The sequence below is a fragment of the Hypanus sabinus genome, chromosome 1, assembly GCF_030144855.1.
Source record: "Hypanus sabinus isolate sHypSab1 chromosome 1, sHypSab1.hap1, whole genome shotgun sequence".
Taxonomy (NCBI): domain Eukaryota; kingdom Metazoa; phylum Chordata; class Chondrichthyes; order Myliobatiformes; family Dasyatidae; genus Hypanus; species Hypanus sabinus.
Genome location: NC_082706.1, coordinates 191,811,577 through 191,834,824, shown reverse-complemented (window position 1 = coordinate 191,834,824; position 23,248 = coordinate 191,811,577). Strand labels below are relative to the sequence as shown.

The following is a 23,248-nucleotide window of genomic DNA, read 5'->3' as shown; positions in this document are numbered from 1 at the left end:
CAGCCTTCCCCTGCTCCGCTCCTGACGTGCGCAAAGCCCCGCGGTTGCTCGCAGCTGATTCCGCTCAGCAGGAGGCTGGAGGTTTTGCCGTGAGGGGGAAGCGGCCGTGGTTCGCTCGCTCACTGCCGCCTGACACCCGAGGCTGTCGGACAGCCGGCACCGAGCTCCCTCAACTTGACTCCTCTCTGACCTCCCGCCTCACCAACCCTCCCCGCACCCTCCGCTTCGCTGCCAGTTCTCCTCTAGCCAATTTGCCCACTTTGGGGGGGGGGGGGGGAATTTGAATAGAGACCGTGCCGGATTCTGTTTCGCTGTCCCGGCGATCTCTCACCCGGGATCAGGAATTCACCACCTTTCGGATAAAACGACGGATTTCTTCATCTAAAAGGCAAGTGGTTTGTGATCACCCCATCTCGCTCCCGTCTGTTGACTTCCCTGGTAAGAAATTGATGACATAAAAACCGGTAAACAACCTTTGTTTTTTTTTAGCAAGGTGGGTGAATATATCAGAACGTCAGCACCTTGACTTGTCTCTGGGCTTTATTTTCAGTGTTTTTATTTTAGTGTTGCGCGGAAGTTGCCATCCTCCCCGTGTTATCAAATCCCTTCAGCCGCGCGTGTGTGTGAGTGAAGTGGACCTGTCCTTCAAAACAGAACACTGATGCTTAAACCTGAACGAGCCTGGTTTGCTCGTTGATAACTACACTGAGATTCATGCTCTCGGGTTACGACCTGCAAAATGGTCTGCCTCCACTCCGAAGATCTTTGCACTCAGTACGTTCTAGTAAGTGTCATATTTTTTTCTCTAAATATTCCCGAGGTTGAGCATTTCAGTTGGAAAATGATTCTCCCTGCCCATGTTATTCTCCAGCGTCAGAGAAGTACGCCATTGCATTAGATTATATTTTATCTTCCCTGAAATTTATGTAAATATGAATGGACAGAGTAGGAAAAATATGTCATTTGCGTGGCAAGTTAATTTGTAGGTTTGACTATACAATCTTTGAAGAACTGTTGTGTTCCATTAAGTATGTTGGGTTTTCGACGCATAGGAAGCAATTGCCAGGGTCATATATTCCGAAATTAAGCCCGGTGTGTCCGATGTGAAAGTGGAAAAGCTTGTGGTAGAATCACACAGCCATGAACTCAAAGAAAATAAAAATAGAATATTCTCGAAACTTTCATCAGGTCAGGCTGCATCTGTGAGAAAGACAGTTGACATTTCAGCTTGCAGAACGCTTGTCAGAACTGGGAGTCCGAGAAAAAGAATTAGTTGGGAATACACCGGGAAAGGAAGTTAGTTGAACGGGTTTTCGAATTATTTATTTATTTAGACATACAGAGTGGAATAAGCCCTTCTACCCAATGAGCCGAACCCCACAGCAACCTGCTTATTTAACCCCAGCCGAAGACAGTGACCAATTAACCTACTAACCAGTACGTCTTTGGTTACCGGAGCACCCAGAGGAAACCCGCGTGTCCACGGGGGAGCTTACAAATTCCTCACAGGACGGCGTCCAAACTCCGCCCCAAGTTATAAAGGTGTTGCGCGACTCTGAAAAATGAATTCTGCTTCTCCTCTCTCAGATGCTGACTGATCTGCTGGGTGTTCCCAGAATTTTCCATTTTGATTTTAGATTTCTAACGTTTATGTTATTTATTCCCATCGACCCTAAACTTTACTCCTTATTTTTAAAAAGTCTCAAACAATTTTATCAGACTGCAGAATTGCAGTATTGTGTTGCAAAGACATACTGACTTGTTAGAAAATCTAAACTGGTCTGCTGAAGGGCGGTTTTCAATTGATGGTGGAATACAACTCAGGAACAAAATTAAAATATTCAAGTTTTTGCTATTGATCTGGATCAGTTGCTGGATTCAAAATTTCAGGATTATCCCAACATTTTGATCCACTGATAACTGTTGCAGTTTTAGTGCGGAATTGCTTGATTTCCGCATTTATGAATTATTCGGTTTATAGAATGCCTCGGTTAGTGGCCTTAAGAGTGAGCCCCTTTCTGCACATAAAATTCAGAGTATAACTAGGACTGTGTGCCAGTTATATAAATGACACAGTAAAGCAAAGGCATATCCTTTCTAATAATGTTTACAGCCGAGATTAGAATACATATCACTCTGCTGTGGATTCTATCATGACAAGTCTAAGCTGGAAACTGAACAGATTTATGGAAATGGAGAAAGCCTGAGGCTGCTTATTCCAATCCCGGTTAGTAACTATGGATATTGGAAATTTAAACACCAAATTCTGTAAATACTGAGCAGGTCAGGCATGATCAGAAAGGACAGGAACAGGAATAATGAGCTGACTGAATCTGGCTGTGATTTGGAAGAGAAATACTAGTGTTTACCTACTCCCAGATTCACCAAAGTATGTGGTTTTGCGTATTGTCAATAGCTATCTGGAATATTCTGGGGTCTAGCCTCAGCAAAATGCTTGCCTGGGGTAACTCACCACTGAGACCTTACTGTGATTTGTTTCCAAGGTATTGGCCTCATTCACTGGGTATGTCCTGGCCCAGAGTTTCAGCTCACTAGGCCCTCCACCTCCAGCCTATGCACAGGCGGGGATCACTGATTTTATTTGTTTAGAGAAAAAGCAAGGTAACATGCCACCAAGTTAAACTCAAGTGGCCAGTTAACCTACTAACCCCTATGTCTTTGGAATATGGCAGGAAACCAGAGCACCCAGAGGAAACCCATGCAGCCACAGGATAAACATACAAACAACAGCATGACTGAACCCGAGCTGCTGGCAATGTCATACCTTTACACTAACGGCTATGCTACCATGAATGGTTAATTCAGATAGCAGGCCTATCCGATCCACTTCAGCCCAGCCCTCCAGATCACTGACTTACCGTCAGAATGAAAGAGATAAAAGAGCTTTAAGATGCAGAGAAAATTGGAATTGTGTTTGGGAAAAGGAAAGAATGAAGTGGAGACCCTACGGATAACAGCGGACATAAAATGCAAAGAGATGATGGTGGCAAAAAAGAATAATAATAATATGACATATTAAGGTGAATCTAAAACGAGTATAAATAGGAATAGCAGAATCAGATGAAATGGTGCTGCTGTGACAATGGCAACAAATCTGTTCTGTGGCCGAAAATTAGCTGGAATTTTGGGTCTACCAGAGCTGCCCTGATTGTGAATCTTGGGAGGGAGCTAGAAGTTGTCTATCTTTGTTTGGGATTCTGTGAAGTTGCAAAAATAGTCTTGCTTTGTAAGAGGGGAAACCAGAGATTTAGACTTCTAGTTTCTGTCCTTGGCCAAGAACCCACTGTGATGAAGCTACCATCTGTGAAATTAACGACTGAATGCCATTGACTCAGAATCCCACGTAGATATGAGGAAAGATCTCTGCAGGCATTGAGTGAGAAGTAGTAGGTTGTTTGATCCAGGGCAATTTATGAGGAAGTGTCTGATGGTTTGTGCTCACATTTAGCCAAACAAAAATGGAGTTTCCCCTGTCAACAGGTACAATTGTTTGGATTGGACCTCAGTGAAGATAACGCAGAAATATTGGCAATATAAACATTTCCCAATGTGATTGGTTACTATCAGTGCCATAGAGAACTTGAGAATACTCTTCCATGAGTTAAATCATTAAAAGCTAATTTTTAATTGTAAGTACTTTTTATTGCTTTCTACAAATGTTATAGAACGCCACCATTCACATTTCTGACAATCAGTGCCAGCACTGGGCACATCTAAATCATGCACAAAATGGATTTTACAAAGTAAGGCTGCCTCATCCAGCAATGTGCCAAAATCTTAACCTCAAAAAGGCAGAGTCAGATTTTCCATTTCTCATTCCTTCCAATCTCTGGCTTCTGAGTTTTCCTTTTTCAGATGTATGCTATTATTGTGCCATGGTCTGTATACTCTGGCTGGATTCAGCCTGCCTTGATGAGTATCAGATCCTTACAGAGAACTGGAGAGCATTAATGTCATCATTTTTGGGTTGGGTTTGGATTCGTATTTCATAGCTACGAAGTCCAAAATGCTTGGGTGTAGGGTTGTACAAACAGAAATTATGATCTCGATTTCATGAAAGAAAATTGCTACTCAAAATATATATTCAAAAATAGTGTAATTCCTGTGCACTGTGAAAATATGAAGATAAAGCCCTGGTTAGACCACACTTGGAATATTGAGCTCAGTTCTGGTCACCTCATTATAGGAAAGATGTAGATGCTTTAGAGAGGGTGCAGAGATATACCAGGATGCTGTCTGGACTAGAGGGCATGTCTTATGAGGATACGTTGAGTGAACTAGGACTTTCCTCTTTGAAGTGAAGAAGGATGAGAGGTAAGTTGCCAGTGCTATATAAGATGATAAGAGGAATTGATAGAGTGGACAGCCAGAGGCATATTTTTCCCATGGATAATACAAGGGGTATAATTATAGGATGTTTGGCAGAAAGTATAGGAGGGAATGATATGGGTAAATTCTTTACACAGGGAGTGGTGAGTCCTTCCAATACCCCGCCAGGTACATTAGGGCAGAGAAGGGCACATGGATGATTGAAAATGGAAGGCTATGTGGGTGGGAAAGGTTAGATTGATCTTGGAGTAGGTTAAAAAGTTGTCAAAATATCATGGACTGAAGCACCTGTACTGGGCTGTAATGTTCTAAGTTCTATAAAAGTCATTTTCAAATGGCTAGATAAATGTATCTATACTGTTGGAAACTTGCATTTGAATCTTATTGTTCTAAGTCTACCAATTTGTCTCTTGGTCACCTATAATTCAGACTGCGGATAACAGAACAGTTCTCCAAGCCGTGAATGATAAGATAGCCCTACCCCCCCCCCCCAAAAAAAGCTTTCCCAACTACCTTTCTATAAATAGAAACCAGGAAAGCCGCTGGAATTTTAGGTAAGGAAACTGGGAGGGAATATTTCGAATACGGATGAGACTTGAGAAACAAATTCCGAATGAGGAATAACAGAAACAGATCGAACACTGACAGGCAGGTGGCAACGTTGATTCTTTTTTGAGAGGATGCCTTGCTGTTGCAGTTAATAGGAAATAAATATTATCTGTGTCTTATTGGATCTCACTGTTCAACGGCTTGGATTTTATAGTCTCACCAATGACCTTGAAGAAAACAGCCAGCAAGGATTTATTGCATGACCTTTTTTCTGGTTAATTGCTTTCAATCCCTGACAGGCCAAAATTCAGAAATTCCAGATGAACACAACTGTCATGATATCATACCGGCTTAACAACTAATCACATTGAGGAATTCTCACAAACCAGGAAAGAAAAAGGAGAATTTTACAGATTGGAACACTCACACAGAATTAAATCAAAGGTTAAAATTTAAGTAACCATGCCCCCAAATATTTAGCCCATAAGATAATAAGTCAGAGGAGCAGAAATAGGCCATTCAGCCCATCAAGTCTGCTCTGCTATTCAATCATGCCTGATTTATTTTCCCTCTCAACCCCATTTTCCTGCCTTCTCCCTGTAACCTTTGTCGCCCTCACTAATCAAGAACCAATCAACCTCCACTTCAAATATACCCAATGACTCGGCCTCAGCAGCCATCGGTGGCAATGAGTTCCACAGATTCACAACCCTCTAGCTAAAGCCGAGGAAATTGGAATCCAACAAGAAGTTGGCTTTTGGAAATCCAAAGTGTTTGATGGGCAGAACTGATGCTGTAGCACATCATTAAAGGCTTACTGACTTCTGTGGTAAAATATAATAGTCTGCATGTTTCACAGTAGTACCATGATTCCCGTGGCAGGTTGCTGAATTGGTAACAACATCATTGGGTTTCCATGTTAAATCCCAATATTGCTGTAAATGTTGATTGCAATGTCATTGAAAACAGACGGCATTGAATACTGTAAAACAGCAAAAATTAATTATCCTTCATTCAGTATTTCATATTTTTGGACATTTTTTAAAGTTTACAACTGGTTGGGAGATACAAGTATTACAAATGAATAATGCTGCTGGGTGCTGAGATGGAGATACATCCCTACCAAAGAAGGTGTAAGGCACTCCTTCCCTCTAGTATCCTGCAGTTCACCCTTGATATAGCACCTGCTTAGCCCACCCCCACCCCCTGATCAGGATCACATGCAGCCTGGTGCACATCACAACCACTAATGCCAGGCAGACATTCACTGAAGAGTATTGATAATGGCTGAAGTCACCCACTTTGTAAAGGCACAGCCCAGAAGAAGGCAATGGCAAACATCTTATGTAGAAAAATTTGCCAAGAACAATCATGGTCATGTCAGACATGGCACATGATGATGATACAATCATTGTCGGCAGAATTTCAGATGGTGATGAAAGGGTGTGCAAGAGCAAGATATACCAATTAGTTGAGTGACGTCGCAGCAACAACCTTGCACTCAACATCAGCAAGACCAAAGAGCTGGAAGGGTAAGATGTGGGAACACAAACTAATCTTCATAGAGGGATTAGAAGTGGAGAGAATGAGCAGTTTCAAGTTTCTGGGTGTGAATATTTCTGAGGACCTAACCAAGTCACAACATATTGATGAGGCTATAAAGAAGGCAAGACAGCGGCTATATTTTGTTAGGAGTGTGAGAAGATTGGTTTGTCAACTAAAACACTGAAGAACTTGTACAGTGGAGAGCATTCTGACTGGCTGCATCACCGTCTGGAATGGGGGTGGGTTGCTATTTCACAAGATCAAAGTAAGTTGCAGAAATTTGTAAAATTAGCCAGCTCCATCATGGGTACTAGCCTCCATAGTATCCAAAACATCTTCAGCGAAGCTACACCCATCATTTAAGATCCCCTCCCCATCCAGGACATGCCCTCTTCTCATTGTTACCATTGGGAAGGAGGTACAGAAGCCTGAAGGCACACACTCAGCGATTCAGGAACAGCTTATTCCACTCTGCCATCCGATTCCTAAATGGACATTGAACCCATGAACACTCCCTCACTACCTTATTATTTCTGTTATTTTTCACTACTTATTTTAATTTAACTATATACACATATAATAAACATATATACACATAATATAACTCCGTTCTTTTTCATGTTTATTTTTCATGTGTTTCATTGTACTGCTGCTGTAAAGTTAACAAATTTCAGGACATAAGCCGGTGATATTAAACCTGACTCTGATTCTGGTGATGAATGCTGTGGAAGGTTTGTAATTATCTCAGATGATTTCATAATGGAAGATCCTGATAATGTTGAAAGAAATTCTGAGATGTTATTTTTTTTATTGACTGTTGGATCAAGGGAATTTTGACTTGAGTTTTTATTTCTTGAATTTTCAATAGCTCTTTTGAACAATGTACATGGGCAATGTAGTGTAAGCATGAAAGGGTGCTTCTTACTTTTACTAACATGAGAAAATCTACATATGATGGAACCTCAAAGCTAAAAACACAAACTGCTGGTGAAACTCAGCAGATCAGGCAGTATCTATGGAAAAGAATAAATAGTCAATGTTTCAGGACTGGAAAGGAAGAGACAAGATGCCAGAATAAAAAGGTTGGAGGAGTGGAAGGAGGCTAGCTGAATGGTGATAGATGAATCCAGGTGGATAGAAAAAGTCAAGGGCTGGAGAAGAGGAATCTGATAGGTGAGGAGAGTGGACCAATGGAGAAAAGGAAGGAGGAAGGGACCCAGGGGAAAGTAATATGCAGGTGAGAAGAGGTAATTGGTTAGAGTGAGGAAGAGAGGAAGGGAGAGGGGTGAAATTAGTTTACCAGAAGGAATATTTTTAGTGCTTTGGTTTTACCAAATCCTAGTGTTTTGTATTTAGTACCGCTTCAGAAGGGGAGTGCAAAGCTCTTCTTAGGCCCGAGGGGAAAAGATTTAAAGAGTCTTCAAAGGCCACAGTGAACTAATAAAAACCTTTGCAAGGACAAACAAATTGAGATAAAATTGTAATAAAATTGTACCAGTCCTTACCTTTCAATCCTCCTGTTTCTAATTTTCCCACTTTCTACTAAAGGCAGGTTTTCCAACTGAAATGTGTTGCATTTACAATGATATCACAGTGTCTTCAATTATCACCAACCTAAAAATGCTCGACAAGTTTAGTTTGCACATTTATGAAAATTAAATGTTAGTGTATTGTAAATAAGTTGCATTTTTTAAAGCAGTATTGCTTATCTGTAGAAAAAATCTTTAGGTGTTCAACAGAAAATTAATTATAGAAATGTAGAAGAGTTAAGAGAGATTGAGCAGAAACAAATGTGAAGAGATTTTCAAAAGTGACTTTAAAAACACTAACAAGTTGTAAAATATGCATGAGTTATAGAGGAGGATTTAGAGACCAAATCATGCCACCAAAACAGAGAAAGTTTCAGTTTAATTTTATTTTATTTATTTAGGGATACAGTGCAGAACAAGCCCTTCCAGCCCTTGGAGCTGCACTGCCCAACAATCTCCAATTTAAATCTTGCCTAATCATGGGACAATTTACAATGAACAATTAACCTACTAACTGGATTGTGGGAGGAAACCAGAACACTGGGAGAAAACGTACACATTCCACAGGGAGGATGTACAAATTCCTTACAGAGGACACTGGAATTGAACCCCTAACTCTGACGTCCCAAGCTGTTACAGCATCGCACTAACCGCTACGCTACCATAGCTACAAAGCAGGTTGATGAAGAAGCAATTCAGTTAGCCATTTGATCCAGTTCTGTTATTCATTACAATCATAGAGTCATAGAGCACTACAGATTTCAGCCCACTTAGTCCGTGTTGGACTGGTTTTCTGCCCTGTCCATCTACCTGCATTCAGACCGTATCCCTCCGTACCACTCTCAGCTGTGTACCTATCCAAAGCTCTCTTAAATGTGACAATTGAACCCGCATTCAACATTTCCCAGTGGGTCCCTTGTTCCACACCTATACCACGCTCTCCTTGAAGTGTCCATGATTCTATGAAGTGTTAAGTTTTCTTGCTTGAGGAAGAGTATGCCAAATTGAAGCCAACGAGATTAGGGCATGCAACCAGAAAACTGTTTTAATTGGCATTGTAATATGATACCTGACATGCTCGAGCTGGATGTAAGGAATATTTGCATTAAAGTTTTAGTAAACACAAAAATGATATAAATCTTGCTGGAGATCCAGAGCAACACACACAAAATGCTGGAGGAACTCATCCAGTCAGGCAGCATCTGCGGAAATGAATAAACATTTGACATTTTGGGCAGAGACCCTTCTTCAGGACATCTTTGCGATCTTCGGGCACAGAGCTGGTGAAAAGCGTTGAAACAGACTTTTTAACTTTGTAAATCAGGGGGTTGTTGTTATGTCTCCCGCTCACTGTAAACATGGGGGGCATCTCCCTCTCCATTATTAGGAAGGGAGAGAACCTGTGGGTTGCTGAATGCCGGATGAATTACGATAGTCTTTGGGGTAACTGCAAGGTCTGTGTCTTTGCTATCGCTTAGCTCACGCTTGTGCTTGGTAGCGGGTGTGGTTTTTTTTGCCGGTGGGGGAAGAGGGTTGTTGCTTGCCATCACTTACGTTCAGGAGGGGGGAGCTGGAGGGGGGACTTTGGGGGTTCTCACATTTAACTGTCGTTTATTCTTTGGGGCACTTCTCTGTTTTCATGGATGTTTTGCGAAGAAAAAGCATTTCAGGATGTATATTGTATACATTTCTCTGACAGTAAATTGAACCTTTGAAAGGAAGAGAGAAGATGCCAGAATAAAAAGTTGAGGGGATAGCTAGGTGGGTGGGAAAAGTAAGGGGCTGGAACAGAAGGAATCTGTCAGGAGAGGAGAGTGGACCATGGGAGAAAGGGAAGTAGAAGGTGTGCCGGGGGTGGTGATAGGCAGATGAAGAGGTAACAGGCCAGAGTTGGGAGTCAAAAAAAGAGGGAAGAGGGAGGGAAAAGATTCTTATCAGAAGAATAAATCGATGTTCAGGCCATCACGTTGGAGACTACCTAAACAGAATATAAGTTGTTTCTTCTGCACCCTGAGAATGGCCACATCGTGGCAAGAGGAGTCCATAGACCTACATGTTGGAATGGGGATGGGAATTAAAATGGTTAGTCAATGGGAAATTCTGCTTTTGGCAGATGGAGCAAAGATCCTTCACATAGTGGTCCTCCAGCATTTTGTGCTGTTTTTTCCTCTCCCCCTCTCCCCCTCTCCCCCTCTTCCCCTCCCCCTCTCCCCATCCTTCTCTCCCTCCTCCCTCTGTCCCTCTCCTCTTCCCTCTGTCCCTCTCCTCTTCCCTCTTTCCCTCTCCCCTGCCCGCTCTCTCTCCAAGTATATATGTATATAGCTGGAAGTTGAGAATGGAATCTCGCAGCCCACCCAGTTTATCTTCTATTCAGTTCATAGACAATGATCAGCTAATAAGCACATTTCACAACTCTAGGAAGTCCTAAATTCCTTTACAGCCAATTAAACACTGCTAAAGCACAGCTATTATTCCAACTCGGGGGAATGGGACCTATAATTTGTACATTGCAGAATTCCCAAATAGCAATGAGATATTCAGTGTCGTTTGTTAAACGATAGTAATTTCAAGGAGGCTTCTTTGTAGAATCAGTCTGTTACATAATGGCTTGAGAAAAGGCACCCACACTGACTTTACGCTGAAGCTGACAAATCTCTTCAGTTATGCACTTAATGATTTGTGTCACACGCGCGCGCACACATGCACACACACACACACTCGCAATGCTGGAAGTCAGGCAGCAACTCTCGAAGGAAATTAATCAATATTCTGTTCTGAAATGATAATTACTAATGTTTAAACATCAGAAACATTGATAAACTGTTGTCAGATCAATGCAGCTTGTTGAATTAAGCAGGGAAGTGCTTAATTAATGTGGAGAAGTATGAAGTGATACATTTTTATAGGAAAGATGCACAAGAACAGAAAAGTCCACAGAAAGTGATGGATACAGTTCATCACAGGCAAAGCCCTCCCCACCATTGAGCACACCTACAAGGAGTTCTACCACAAGAAAGCTGCATCCATCATCCTCACCATCCAGGCCATGCTCTCTTTTGCTGCTGGCATTGGGAAGGAGATACAAGAGCTTTAAGTCCCACACCATTATGTTCAAAAACAGTTGGAATGAATATTTAAGGTCAAAATTGTTGTAAGCCCTCCAGCCCAGGAATTATCTTCCCCAGTTCCAGTTTATCTGATCCTTTCAGAATGTAATATGTCGCAATAAGATCTTGTCTTAATCTCCTAAACACTGATGAATTCAAGCTTAGTTGACCATATTTCTTCAAACAACGGTCCCAGCATCCCAGGTGAACTTTTGTTAAACACCATCTGTGGGAAGTATATTCTTTTTTTGGGGAAAGGAGGCCAAAACTGCACATAGTGCTCCTGTCATGGTCTCATCATCCCCTATACAAGTGAGCTAAGACATCCTTGTTTCTGTACTCTTGTACAGAGGCCAACGTACCATTTATTTTTCAACAACTTGCTGAACCTATGTGTTGGCTTTGAGTGACTGCTGCATAAAAGCTCTCAGATCCTTCAGACATTAACATTTCCTAACCAATCGCTGTTTAAGTGATATTCTGCTTTACTGAGATTCTTTCTTACCAAGATGAAAAGCTTAGCGTTCAACACATTCTGGTGTATTTACCATCTTTTTGTCTATACGTCCCATTTGTAAAAATTACCTCAAAGCTTCTTTGTGTTCTCACAACTCACATGCCTTCCAGCTTTGAGTGTTCAGCAAATCTATAAATATTGCATTTTGTTTCCTTGCCTGAATTATTACTGTATATTCTGAAAAGCTAGAAACTAGCTGTTTTATTTATTGACGTAGTTACTATGTTCCACCTCAAAGATTACCAATTTGCATTTACTCTATTTTAATTAGTTTCAATCTTTGCCAGTATTTTGTTCCCAAGTCCTCTTTTCTTTAATATTGTATGCTAACATCTTCTGTGGGACTTTATCAAAGACCTCTTGAACAAGCAAGTAAACTATTTCTACTTGCTCTCTGTAAAATAAATCCAGTAGGTGTGTCAAACACGATGTGATTTTCTAATCCAGCTGATATTTTCTAAGTGTCTTGTTATCACTTCCTTTTAAACTAGTGTTTTCCTGACTACTAGTGTTAAGCCAACCACTCTATAGTTTTCCTATTTTGTCTTTTTGTTCTTTAGATTATCCTTAAACCAATCCTTTCCCTTCACTGCATACTTTCTCCCCATAGCATTTTATGTTCCATTCCACCATGAAGCTCTCATTCAGTCTAAGAACCTGCTCTGATTCCCAGCGTAGCACATAACCTCCAGTAATGGCTGTTATCATGTTCCACTCCTGTCAAAGTGTATTTTCAAAGCTATAATGCTGAAATATAATGCACCATGTGATCAAATTTCTCTGCTATTGTATTCCTCAAACTACCTATAGCATTACACAATGTTTGAGCACTTTCAGTTATGTATGGCACAGGGAAAAAGTTTCTCAAGTCGGAAATTATTAGTTCTTGACTTGTTTTCACTTGTAACTTCTCTGTTTTGGGATGTGTAGACAAAGTTCAAAGTACATTTTATCAAAGTATATATACTTTATACAGCCTTCAGATTCATCTCATTCCGGGCTGCCATGAAACAAAGACCCCAAATGGAATCCATTAATAACAACAGAAGACCTTCAAACACACAGTGTGCAGAGAGAGAAAAAAAAATCATATGAACAATAAAAGCAAGCGAACAGCATTCAGAACGGAAGTTCGTAACATTAGGCATCACTGCAACTGATCCAGATATCCATTAGCTACCAGCCACAGCCTCAGTCCAGCACAGAGATGAGCAAACACCATAGGGCACGCCTACCACTCGCCTCCGACTCCAACACCCAAACCATTTCAGTCTGGCCCAGCGCTTAAATCAGAATCAGAATCAGACTTTAATCGCCAATTACCTGTACACATACAAGGAATTTACTTCCGGCAGATGTTGTCTCTCTATAACAATAATAATGATAAATATAAATGAAAATATAGATTATGCATACAAGTAGTGCAATCCAAGTAATAGTTAGCCGACAGTTAACCGGCAGTTAACTGTTCAGCAAAGTGACCGCAGTAGGGAAAAAACTTCTCCAGTGCCTATTAGTCTTAGTCTGGAGGGATCTGAAGTGCCTACCAGACGGAAGCAGTTCAAACAGTCCGTGCGCAGGATGGAAGGAGTCCTTTATGATGTTCCCTGCCCTCTTCTTCAACCTGGAAGAGTACAGGTCCACAATAGAGGGCAGGGAGGCTCCAATGATGCGCTCGGCAGTCCTCACTGTGCGCTGTAGTCTGGTTCTATCCTGCTTGGTGGCGGCTCCAAACCACACAGTGATGGAGGCGCACAGGACAGACTCAATGACTGCAGTATAGAACTGCAGCAGCAATTCCTGAGGCAGACCAAATTTCCTCAAGAGCCGCAGGAAGTACATCTGCTGCTGGGCCTTCTTCAGGATGGAGCTGATGTTCTGGTCCCACTTCAGATCCTGAGAGATGGTGGTTCCCAGGAACCTGAAGTTCCTCACTCTAGGACTCGCCGCTCTGCCAATTTGATATGTACAATACCCGACACTGGGGAGGATTCACAGAACATTCATGAGAATGATTCCCGATATGAAAGGGTTATCTCATGAGCCTGGGCCTGTACTCGCTGGAATTTAGAAGAATGAAGAGGGTTCTTACTGAAATCAATCAAATGTTGAAAGGCCTAGATAGAATGGATGTGGAAAGAATGCTTCCTATACTGGGGTAGTCTAGGACCAGAAGTCACAGCCTCAGAATAGAGGGATGTCCATTTAGAACAGAGATTAGGAGGAATTTCTTTAGCCACAGTGTGGTGAATCTGTGAAATTTATTGCCACAGCTAGCTGTGGAGACCAGGTCATTAGACTTTGTACTTAAGATGGAGGTTGACAAGGTCTTGATTAGTCAGGGCATGACCAGTTACAAGAAGAAGGCAGGAGAATGGGATTGAGATGGAAATGGATCAGCAGGGTAAACCCAATGGGACAAAAAGCCTAATTTTGCTCCTGTATCTTCTGGTGTATTGGTCATATGGTTTTAGCAGTGACTTGTACACAGTTAGGCTGGCAGAAATACCACATGCTATAAAATATTTCCTCTCAAGCCTTGCATTTTTTCTAAGTTGTAATCCTCTTCTTTGAGCTTTCTTTAAGATCAGCTCCTTACATTTCTGCTTAGTGCTGCTGGCACTATAAATATCACCCTCTTATTCACAGTTCTATTTTTTGTAATTACAATGCTGTGTTTCATCTCTTAGGTCTCGTGACAACTCTTACCATGATAAATTTCTGTAACCACATGTATCATACATAGTCCTTTCTGAAACTGTCATGCTATAATCATACCCTTTCAATATGGAGCTACTACTCAGTACCCATTACTTCGTGTGTAATTATAGGGTTCTTTTGTTTAAATAGGCAGGTTCCAAAATCCATGCGGAAAGAATATCTTAATGAAAGCATAAAAACAAGGATAGAATCTATCTCAATAAACTGGGGATAGAATTAAGTCTGTGCACTGTGGTCCCAGTCAAATCTTTCACCCATCCTCATAAGGTCTCTGTTACTGAAGCAAAATTCTGTAGATGAAGGAGAGCTCAAATGTAAGTAACATGCACAAAATGCTGGAAGAGCTCAGCAGGTCAGGCAGCATCTGTGGAAATGAATAAACAATCAGTATTTCAGCCAAGGGTTTCAGCTAATAATACAAATGCCCCAAAGCGCAGACTCTTTATTCCTTTCTATAGATGCTACCTGACCTGCTGAGTTCCTCCAGCATTTTGTGTGTGTTACTCTGGATTTCCAGCATCGGCAGATATTTTCGTGTTTACCAAATGTAAGTAGTAGTGCTAGAAAGAGAGAAACAGAATTAGCATTTTGGGTCAATGTCTTTTTATCTAGTGTCTTTCTCACTTAGTAATTTTCTGTTGTGGTAGAAACCACTGGTGAGAGAATGGCCAAAAATTAAAATGATGATCAAAGCCCAAGAATATTATAACAAACAAAGGATCCGGTTGCTTTGGGTGTCAGCCTTTACCACCTATTCAGACACGAAGGTTAAGATTAAAGGCAGCAGGCTTCTAATAAGCCAGTGACACATGAACTGTCTGGTCTATTCCTGCTGGTTGAGTAGGTTTAAAATCACACCCATGCAATTTTAAAAGCAAGAGTATTCTCTGGAGGAAACATAGTTCAAAAGAATTGGAAGAGGAAGACTGACTGTGGTTTAGATGAATCGTTCACTATTCATATAGAACAATAAGAATTACAGCAGGTGAAGAATATTTCAACAGCCATAAATTATATAGTTTTCAATATTTCTGATGTTAAATGAAAGCTTACATTAAAACATTTTGAATGTTGGCCTTTGAACACACAATTCAATGACTGTTCTGAGATTTAATAATGCAATACGAAATGATCACTTGCCATAACAAATACACAATAGAGTTATTAATATATTCAGTAGGCTTTGCTGTTGAAAAGTGGAAAGGAATAGTAACCTTTCTGCAGGGATTTGTGTTATGACAAATTGACATCATACATAATTACTTGTTTTAAAATCCATGCAGTGCTGTATGCACAGATAACATGATAGATGTTAACACCAGCGTATTGCTACTAATGACTTTTTTGTACTCCCCCTTTATTACATTCTGTAAGACTAAAATTCCAACTGGGAAACTGATTGATCTTATTTGGCTCATATCTCCTTCCAGAAATCTTCCAATAGAAAATGATGATGTATATCAAATTTACTGCCTAAAAAATCCTTAAATGAGAAGATAAATGAAATCCTGTTAGTGTAATAAAGGTTTATTTCAATATTTGACAATATTCTTTCTTAGATGATGATATTACAGAATTTCTATCAGAAAATATTATAGTTATATCTCTTAAAACTTTCATACCTATTACTCAATTCTGGTAGTATAACAGCTCCATAATTTCCCTACTAATGCAATAAAATGCTGATTAATAGATAAAAAGAATTTGGCAATGTTCTTATTAAATTGTATGATATTTTTGATCAAATTTTATTCATGAGTTAAGTTGCTCAGTCTGAAAAGGAGCTCAAACAGTGTGAATAAATGATTACTTGCTACTGCCCCAAACATAAGAATAATAAAGCTACTGATGACTGACGTATATCACAGCAACACACACAAAATGGAAAGGAAGAGGGAAGATGCCAGAATAAAAGGGTGGGGAAGGGAAAGAGGACAAGCTAGAAAATGGTAAGTGAAGCCCGGTGTGTGGGAAAGGTAAAGGGCTGGAGAAGGAGGAGTCTGATGGGAAAGGATAGTGGATCATGGGAGAAAACGTGCACTTTAAAGGGCAGGACTTCTTTTCAGAGCGGGCAGCGGAGTCCGTGGAAGCAGAGTCCTGGGCTTTGGCTAAGTGGGCTTCGGCGTAAGGGAACTTCGGTAAGCTTGTGTGATTGCTCGCTGAGGGGAAGAAGGTAAGGTCACTAGGTGCTTTTTAGACTTATTCTATTAATCCAGTTCAGATATGGGGGAGACAGTCGGAGCAGTGGTGTGCTCCGTATGCAGTATGTGGGAAGTCAGGGTCAACACAGTTGTCCCTGATGACCACACCTGCAGCTCCTATCAGCCCGAGTTAGGGAGTTGGAGCGGGAGCTGGATGAACTATGGATCATTCGAGAGGCAGAGATAGATAGGAGTTATCAGGAGGTAGTCACACCAAAAAACCAAGAAGTAGGCAGATGGGTGATGGTCCAGAGAGGCAGCCGGAGCAGGCAGAGAGAGCAGAGCACCCCTGCGGCCATTCCCATTAACAATAAGTATACCGTACTGGATACTGTTGATGCGGATGACCTACCAGGAATGAGTTGTAGTGGTCCTGCCTCTGGCACAGAGGTTGAACCCTCAACTAGAAAGGGGAGGAGGGAAGAGAAGAGAGCGATAGTTTTAGGGGATTCTATAGTCAGGGGGGCAGATAGGAGATTTTGTGGGGCAGATCGGGAGTCTCGGATGGTATGTTGCCTCCCTGGTGCCAGGGTCCAGGACATCTCAGATCAGGTGCAGGCTATTCTTGAGAACGAGGGCATGAACCCAGATGTAGTGGTCCATGTAGGGACCAACGATGTAGGTAAGGTGAGTGAGGGGGTCCTGCTTAGAGAGTTCAGGGAGCTAGGAGAGAAGCTGAAAGGCAGGACTTCCAGGGTGACAATCTCAGGATTGCTACCTGTGCCAAGTGCGAGTGAGGCGAAGAATAGAATGATTATGCACATTAATACGAGGCTGAGAGCATGGTGCAGGAAGGAAGAGTTCAGGTTTTTGGATAATTGGTCTTTGTTCCAGGGACATTGGCATCTGTTTCGAAGGGACGGTCTACATCTGAACCGGAGGGGTACTAACATTTTTGCAGGAATGTTTGCCAGTGCTGCTCGGGGGGGGGGTTTAAACTAGATGTGCAGGGGGCAGGGATCCAGATCCAGAGGGTTGGTCAGAAGGAGCATGGGATTAAATGTGTAGAAGGTTTGGGTGATCTTAAGAAGGTCATCAAAATTCAAGGTGCAATTAGCCCGATGGAAGTTCAAGGAGCTGGGTTAGGTACAATAGACAGTGTTTTAAGCAAAGAGAGGAGGAATGGGCTAAGAATTCTATACTTGAATGCGCGTAGTGTCAGAAATAAGACAGATGAGCTTGAAGCTCAGATGAAAATGGGGAACTATGATATTGTTGGGATAACGGAGACATGGCAGCAAGGGGATCAGGCCTGGGAATAGAGTGTACCAGGGTATACGTGCTATCGTAGAGACAGAAATATGGGAAGAGGAGGTGGGGTGGCCCTGTTGGTGAGGAATGAGATTCAGTCCTTAGCAAGAGGTGACTTGGGAACAGGGGAAGTAGAGTCTGTGTGGATTGAGCTGAGGAACAGTAAGGGTAAAAAGACCCTAATGGGTGTTGTGTACAGGCCCCCAAACAGTAGCGTGGATATTGGGTACAAGTTGATTAGGGAGTTAACATTGGCATGTGCTAAAGGTAATGCAGTCGTTATGGGAGATTTCAACATGCAGGTGAACTGGGAGAATCAGGTAGGTGCCGGACCCCAGGATAGGGAGTTTGTGGAGTGTCTAAGGGATGTATTTTTGGAACAGCTTGTGCTTGAGCCAACCAGGAACGAGGCTATTTTGGACTTGGTGATGTGTAATGAACAGGAATTGATAAGTGATCTTGAAGTAAAGGAGCCATTAGGAAGTAATGATCATAACATGATAAGTTTTTATCTACAATTTGAGAGGGATAAGGGCAGATCAGAGGTGTCAGTGTTGCAATTAAATAAAGGAGACTACGGAGCCATGAGGGAAGAGCTGGCCAAAGTTAAATGGGCAGATGCCCCGGCAGGAAAGACAGTGGATCAGCAGTGGCAGATATTCTTGGGGATAATACAAAAGATGCAAAAGCAGTTCATTCCAATGAGAAGAAAGGATTCAAAGAGGGGGAAGGGGCCACAGTGGTTGACAAAGGAAGTCAGAGATTGTATAGCATTAAAGAAAAAGAAGTATGACAGGGCTAAGATGAGTGTGAATACAGATGATTGGGAAAGTTTTAAGGAACAGCAGATCTTAACTAAAAAAGCAATACGGAGAGAAAAAATCAGGTATGAGCTCAGTCTAGCCAGGAATATAAAAGGGGATAGCAAAAGCTTTTTTAGCTATGTGAAAGAAGATAGTTAAGAACAATGTTGGCCCCTTGAAGAATGAATTGGGAGAAATTGTTATGGGAAACAGGGAAATGGCAACAGAATTTAATGCGTACTTTAGATCTGTCTTCACCAGGGAGGACATAAGCAATCTCCCAGATGTATGGATGGGCCAGGGTCATAAGATATCAGAGGAATTGAGACAGATTGACATTAGGAAAGAAACTGTGATGAGTAGACTGGTAGGACTGAAGGCTAATAAATCCCCGGGTCCAGATGGTCTACATCCGAGGGTTCTAAAAGAGGTGGCTCAGGAAATTGCGGATGCATTGATAATCACTTTCCAATGTTCCTTAGATTCAGGATCAGTTCCTGAAGATTGGAGAGTGGCTAATGTTATCCCACTTTTCAAGAAGGGAGGGAAGGAGAAAACGGAGAACTATCGCCCTGTTAGCCTAACGTCAGTCGTGGGGAAGATGCTTGAGTCCATTATTAAGGACGAAATAGTGGCACATCTTGATGGCAGTAATAGGATTAGGCCGAGCCAGCATGGATTTACCAAGGGCAAATCATGCTTGACTAATCTGTTGGAGTTTTTTGAGGGTGTAACAAGGATGTTAGACGAGGGTAAGCCAGTGGATGTTGTGTACCTAGATTTTCAGAAGGCATTCCATAAGGTGCCACATAGGAGATTGGTGAGTAAAATCAGAGCTCATGGCATTGGGGGCAGGGTTTCAACATGGATAGAAAACTGGTTGGCAGATAGAAAGCAAAGGGTAGCAGTGAATGGGTGTTTCTCGGACTGGCTGGAGGTGACTAGTGGGGTACCACAGGGCTCTGTATTGGGACCACAGCTCTTTACGATTTATGTCAACGATTTAGATGAGGGCATTGAAAACTATATCAGCAAATTTGCTGACGATACTAAACTGGGTGCAGTGTGACATGCGAAGAGGACGTTAGGAGAATACAGGGAGACTTGGATAGGCTGGGTGAGTGACAGATACTTGGCAGATTTCATTCAATGTGAATAAATGTGAAGTTATCCACTTTGGAAGCAGGAACAAGAGGGCAGAGTATTGTCTGAACGGTGTAGAGTTAGGTAAGGGAGAAATGCAAAGAGACCTAGGAGTCCTAGTTCATCAGTCAATGAAGGTGAATAAGCAAGTGCAACAGACAGTGAAGAGGGCAAATGGAATGTTGGCCTTTATTACAAGGGGAATTGAGTACAAGAGCAAGGATGTCCTTTTGCATTTGTACAGGGCCCTGGTGAGACCACACCTGGAATATTGTGTACAGTTTTGGTCTCCAGGTTTAAGGAAGCACATTCTGGCAATTGAGGAAGTGCAGCGTAGATTCACTAGGTTGATTCCTGGGATGGCAGGGCTGTCTTACGCAGAGAGATTGGAGAGATTGGGCTTGTACACGCTGGAATTGAGGAGATTGAGAGGGGATCTGATTGAAACGTTTAAGATAATTAAAGGATTTGATAGGATTGAGGCAGGAAATATGTTCCAGATGTTGGGAGAGTCCAGTACCAGAGGGCATGGATTGAGAATAAGAGGTCAGTTATTTAAAACAGAGTTGAGGAAAGAGCTTCTTCTCCCAGAGAGTTGTGGAGGTGTGGAATGCACTGCCTCGGAAGACGTGGAGGCCAATTCTCTGGATGCTTTCAAGAAGGAGCTAGATAGATATCTGATGGATAGGGGAATCAAGGGATATGGGGACAAGGCAGGGACTGGGTATTGATAGTGAATGATCAGCCGTGATCTCAGAATGGCAGTGCAGACTCGAGGGGCCGAATGGTCTACTTCTGCACCTATTGTCTATTGTCTAAAATAAAGGAGGAGGGGCACCAGGGGAGGTGATAGGAAGGTAAGTAGAACAGGTAAAAGGCCAGAGAGGGAATAGAAGAAGAGGGAAGGGTGGGGGGATTTCTTACCAAAAGTAGAGACTGAAGTTAATGCCATCAGGTTGTAGACTATGCAGATGGAATATGAGGTGTTGCTCCTCCACCCTGAGAATGGCCTCATTGTGGTAAAGAAGAGCCCATGGCCTGACATGTTGGCACGGGAATGGGGATAGGAATTAAAGTGGTTGGCCACTGGGATATTCCGCTCTTGGTGGTGGGATCGTAGGTCCGTAACAAAGCGATCCCCAGACTTGTGTCAGGTTTCACCAATGTAGAAAGGCCACATCGGGCCTTACTGGAAATTCAGTAGAATAGTCCAAAATTGCCCCAGCTGGAAGGACTGTTTGGGGGTAAGGGAGGAGGTAAATGGGCAGGTGTAGAACTTTTGTTGCTTGCAGGAGTATGTGCCAGGAAAGAGATTAGTGGGAAGAGATGAATGCACAAGGGAATCATGGAGGGATCGATACCTGCAGAAAGTGGAGACAGGAGGAAAGTTAAAGATGCATTTAGTGGAAGGATTCCGTTGAAGATGGTGGAAGTTGCAGAGAATGATATATTGAATTGGAAGTCATGGGGTGGTAGGTGAGGACAAGAGGAACTCTATCCTTGTTAAGGCAATGGGAAAGTGGATGAGCGCAGATTTCCAGGAAATGCAGGTGAGGGCAATATCAATGGTGGAGGAAGGGAAACCCTGTTCTTTGAAGAAAGAGGACATCTCTGATGTCCTGGAATGGAAAGCTTCATCCTGAATGCGGCAGAGATGAAGAAACTGAGAAAAGGGAACAGCATTTTTACAGGAGACAGGGTGGGAAGAGGTGTAGACCAGATAGCTGCGGCAATTGGTAGGTTCATAAAAGATATCGGTAGACAGTTTCTCTTCAGAAATGGAGACAAAGAGATCAAGAAAGGAGAGAGAGGTGTTTGAAATGGACTATTTGAATTTAAGGGCATGGTGGAAGTTGGAGGCAAAGTTGATTAAATTGATGATTTTAGCATGGGTGATGAAGAAGCACCAATGCAGTCATCAGTGTCACGGAGAAAGAGTTGACAGTCATTACCATGAAAGGCTTGGAACATGGACTTCTCTACACAGCCAAAAAAAGGGCTGGCATAATTGAGACCTATGCCAGGTGCCCGTGGCTACCCTTTAGGTCTAGAGAAAGTGGGAGAAGCCGAAGGACAAATTGTTGATGCCAAGGACCAGTTCTGCCAGATGGAAGAGGGTGGTGGTGGCGGGGAACTGGTTGGTTCCTTTATTGAGAAAGGAGCGGAGAGCTGTAAGGCCTTCTTGATGGGAGATAGATGTGTATTGGGTCTGCACATTAGTGATGAAAATGAGGAGGTCAGGGCCAGGGAGCTGAAAGTTATTGAGGAGATCAAGAGCATGTGAATTGTTGTGGATATAGGTGAGAAGGGACCGAACCAAGGGGATAGACCAAGTTTACCAAGCATATCAACTCATGAACAGTTATTATTAACAAAGAGTATACAGATGTGACTTTATACTATGAATCTTTACATAACATTATGTGAATACGTTGCAAGTGTGCTCCACGGATTTGCGGAGTTCTAAATCACAGGATCTCGAGTTCAAGGGAACAGCTTAAAAATAGACATCTGCAATTGGCTGTGGACCATCAGCAGCAGAAATATAAACCACTGCAAATGTAAACCTCATGACCTGGCATATCTCTCAATGTATCATTATTATCAAGCTAGGGATAAACAAATCCTTAACTATTGAATGAGATAAAAACTCTGCATTCCTGCCACACAGTTAGGAAACAGGAGACAGTTAAAAAAACAAAAGTTATGGTGTACATCAATTTAGAATGGCTCTCTATTGCATGAAAAAAATCTTTAAAACAGAAATAAAGTCTTAGTGTAATAAAGGTTTGTTTCAATATTAGACAATAAGTCAAGTACACTTATTATCAAAGTATGTATGCAGTACACAACCTTGAGATTTGTCTTCCCACAGACAGTCGCAAAACAAAGAAAACCATGGAACCTGTCAAAGAGAAACATCAACCCCCCCCCCCCACATGCAATAAAAGAACAATTCACACAAAACAGCAACAAAAAAATGAGCAAAAAACACAGAAAATAATTTGCTTCTAACACTTTTTCAGGAAATACAGTGATGGTTGCTACATTAATGAAAAACCTGTCACTCCTGTAAATGTTTTGACAAATATCTTAAATCTTTGGTTTGTATTTGCTGTCCCTCTTTCCAATGGAAACAACACCTATCAATTTGCACTGTCAAAACTCTTAATGATTTTGCTCTCAGAAACACAACTCAGTTTACTTTATCTTTATTTGTTGTTTGGGGATACAGCATGGTAACAGGCCCTCTTGGTCTGATGAGCCCGAACTGCCCAATTGCACCCAAGTGACCAATTAACCTACATCTTTGGGATGTGGGAGGAAACTGGAGCATCTGGAGGAAACCCACTTGATCACTGGGAGAATGTACCAATTTCTTACAGACAACGGTGGGAGGTGAACCCGGGGTAACTAGGGCTGTAATTGTCTCACGCTAACTGGTAACCACAATGGTGCCCACAAGTTTCTCTGACCTCTTTACGTAAATTAATTTTTGATACAATTATAACAGATCTTTGCACTCTTTTCA

At 42.0% G+C, this 23,248-nt stretch overlaps 1 protein-coding gene across 1 annotated transcript in view; it reads left to right on the top strand.

The window, feature by feature from the left end:
* Positions 1-224: 224 nt before the first annotated feature.
* sybu (syntabulin (syntaxin-interacting)) overlaps positions 225-23,248 on the top strand; it is a 128,897-nt gene continuing 105,873 nt past the window's right edge. The window contains exon 1 of the mRNA XM_059983977.1: positions 225-388. The gene's annotated coding sequence lies outside the window, so the exon portion shown is untranslated. The remainder of the gene's footprint in view (positions 389-23,248) is intronic.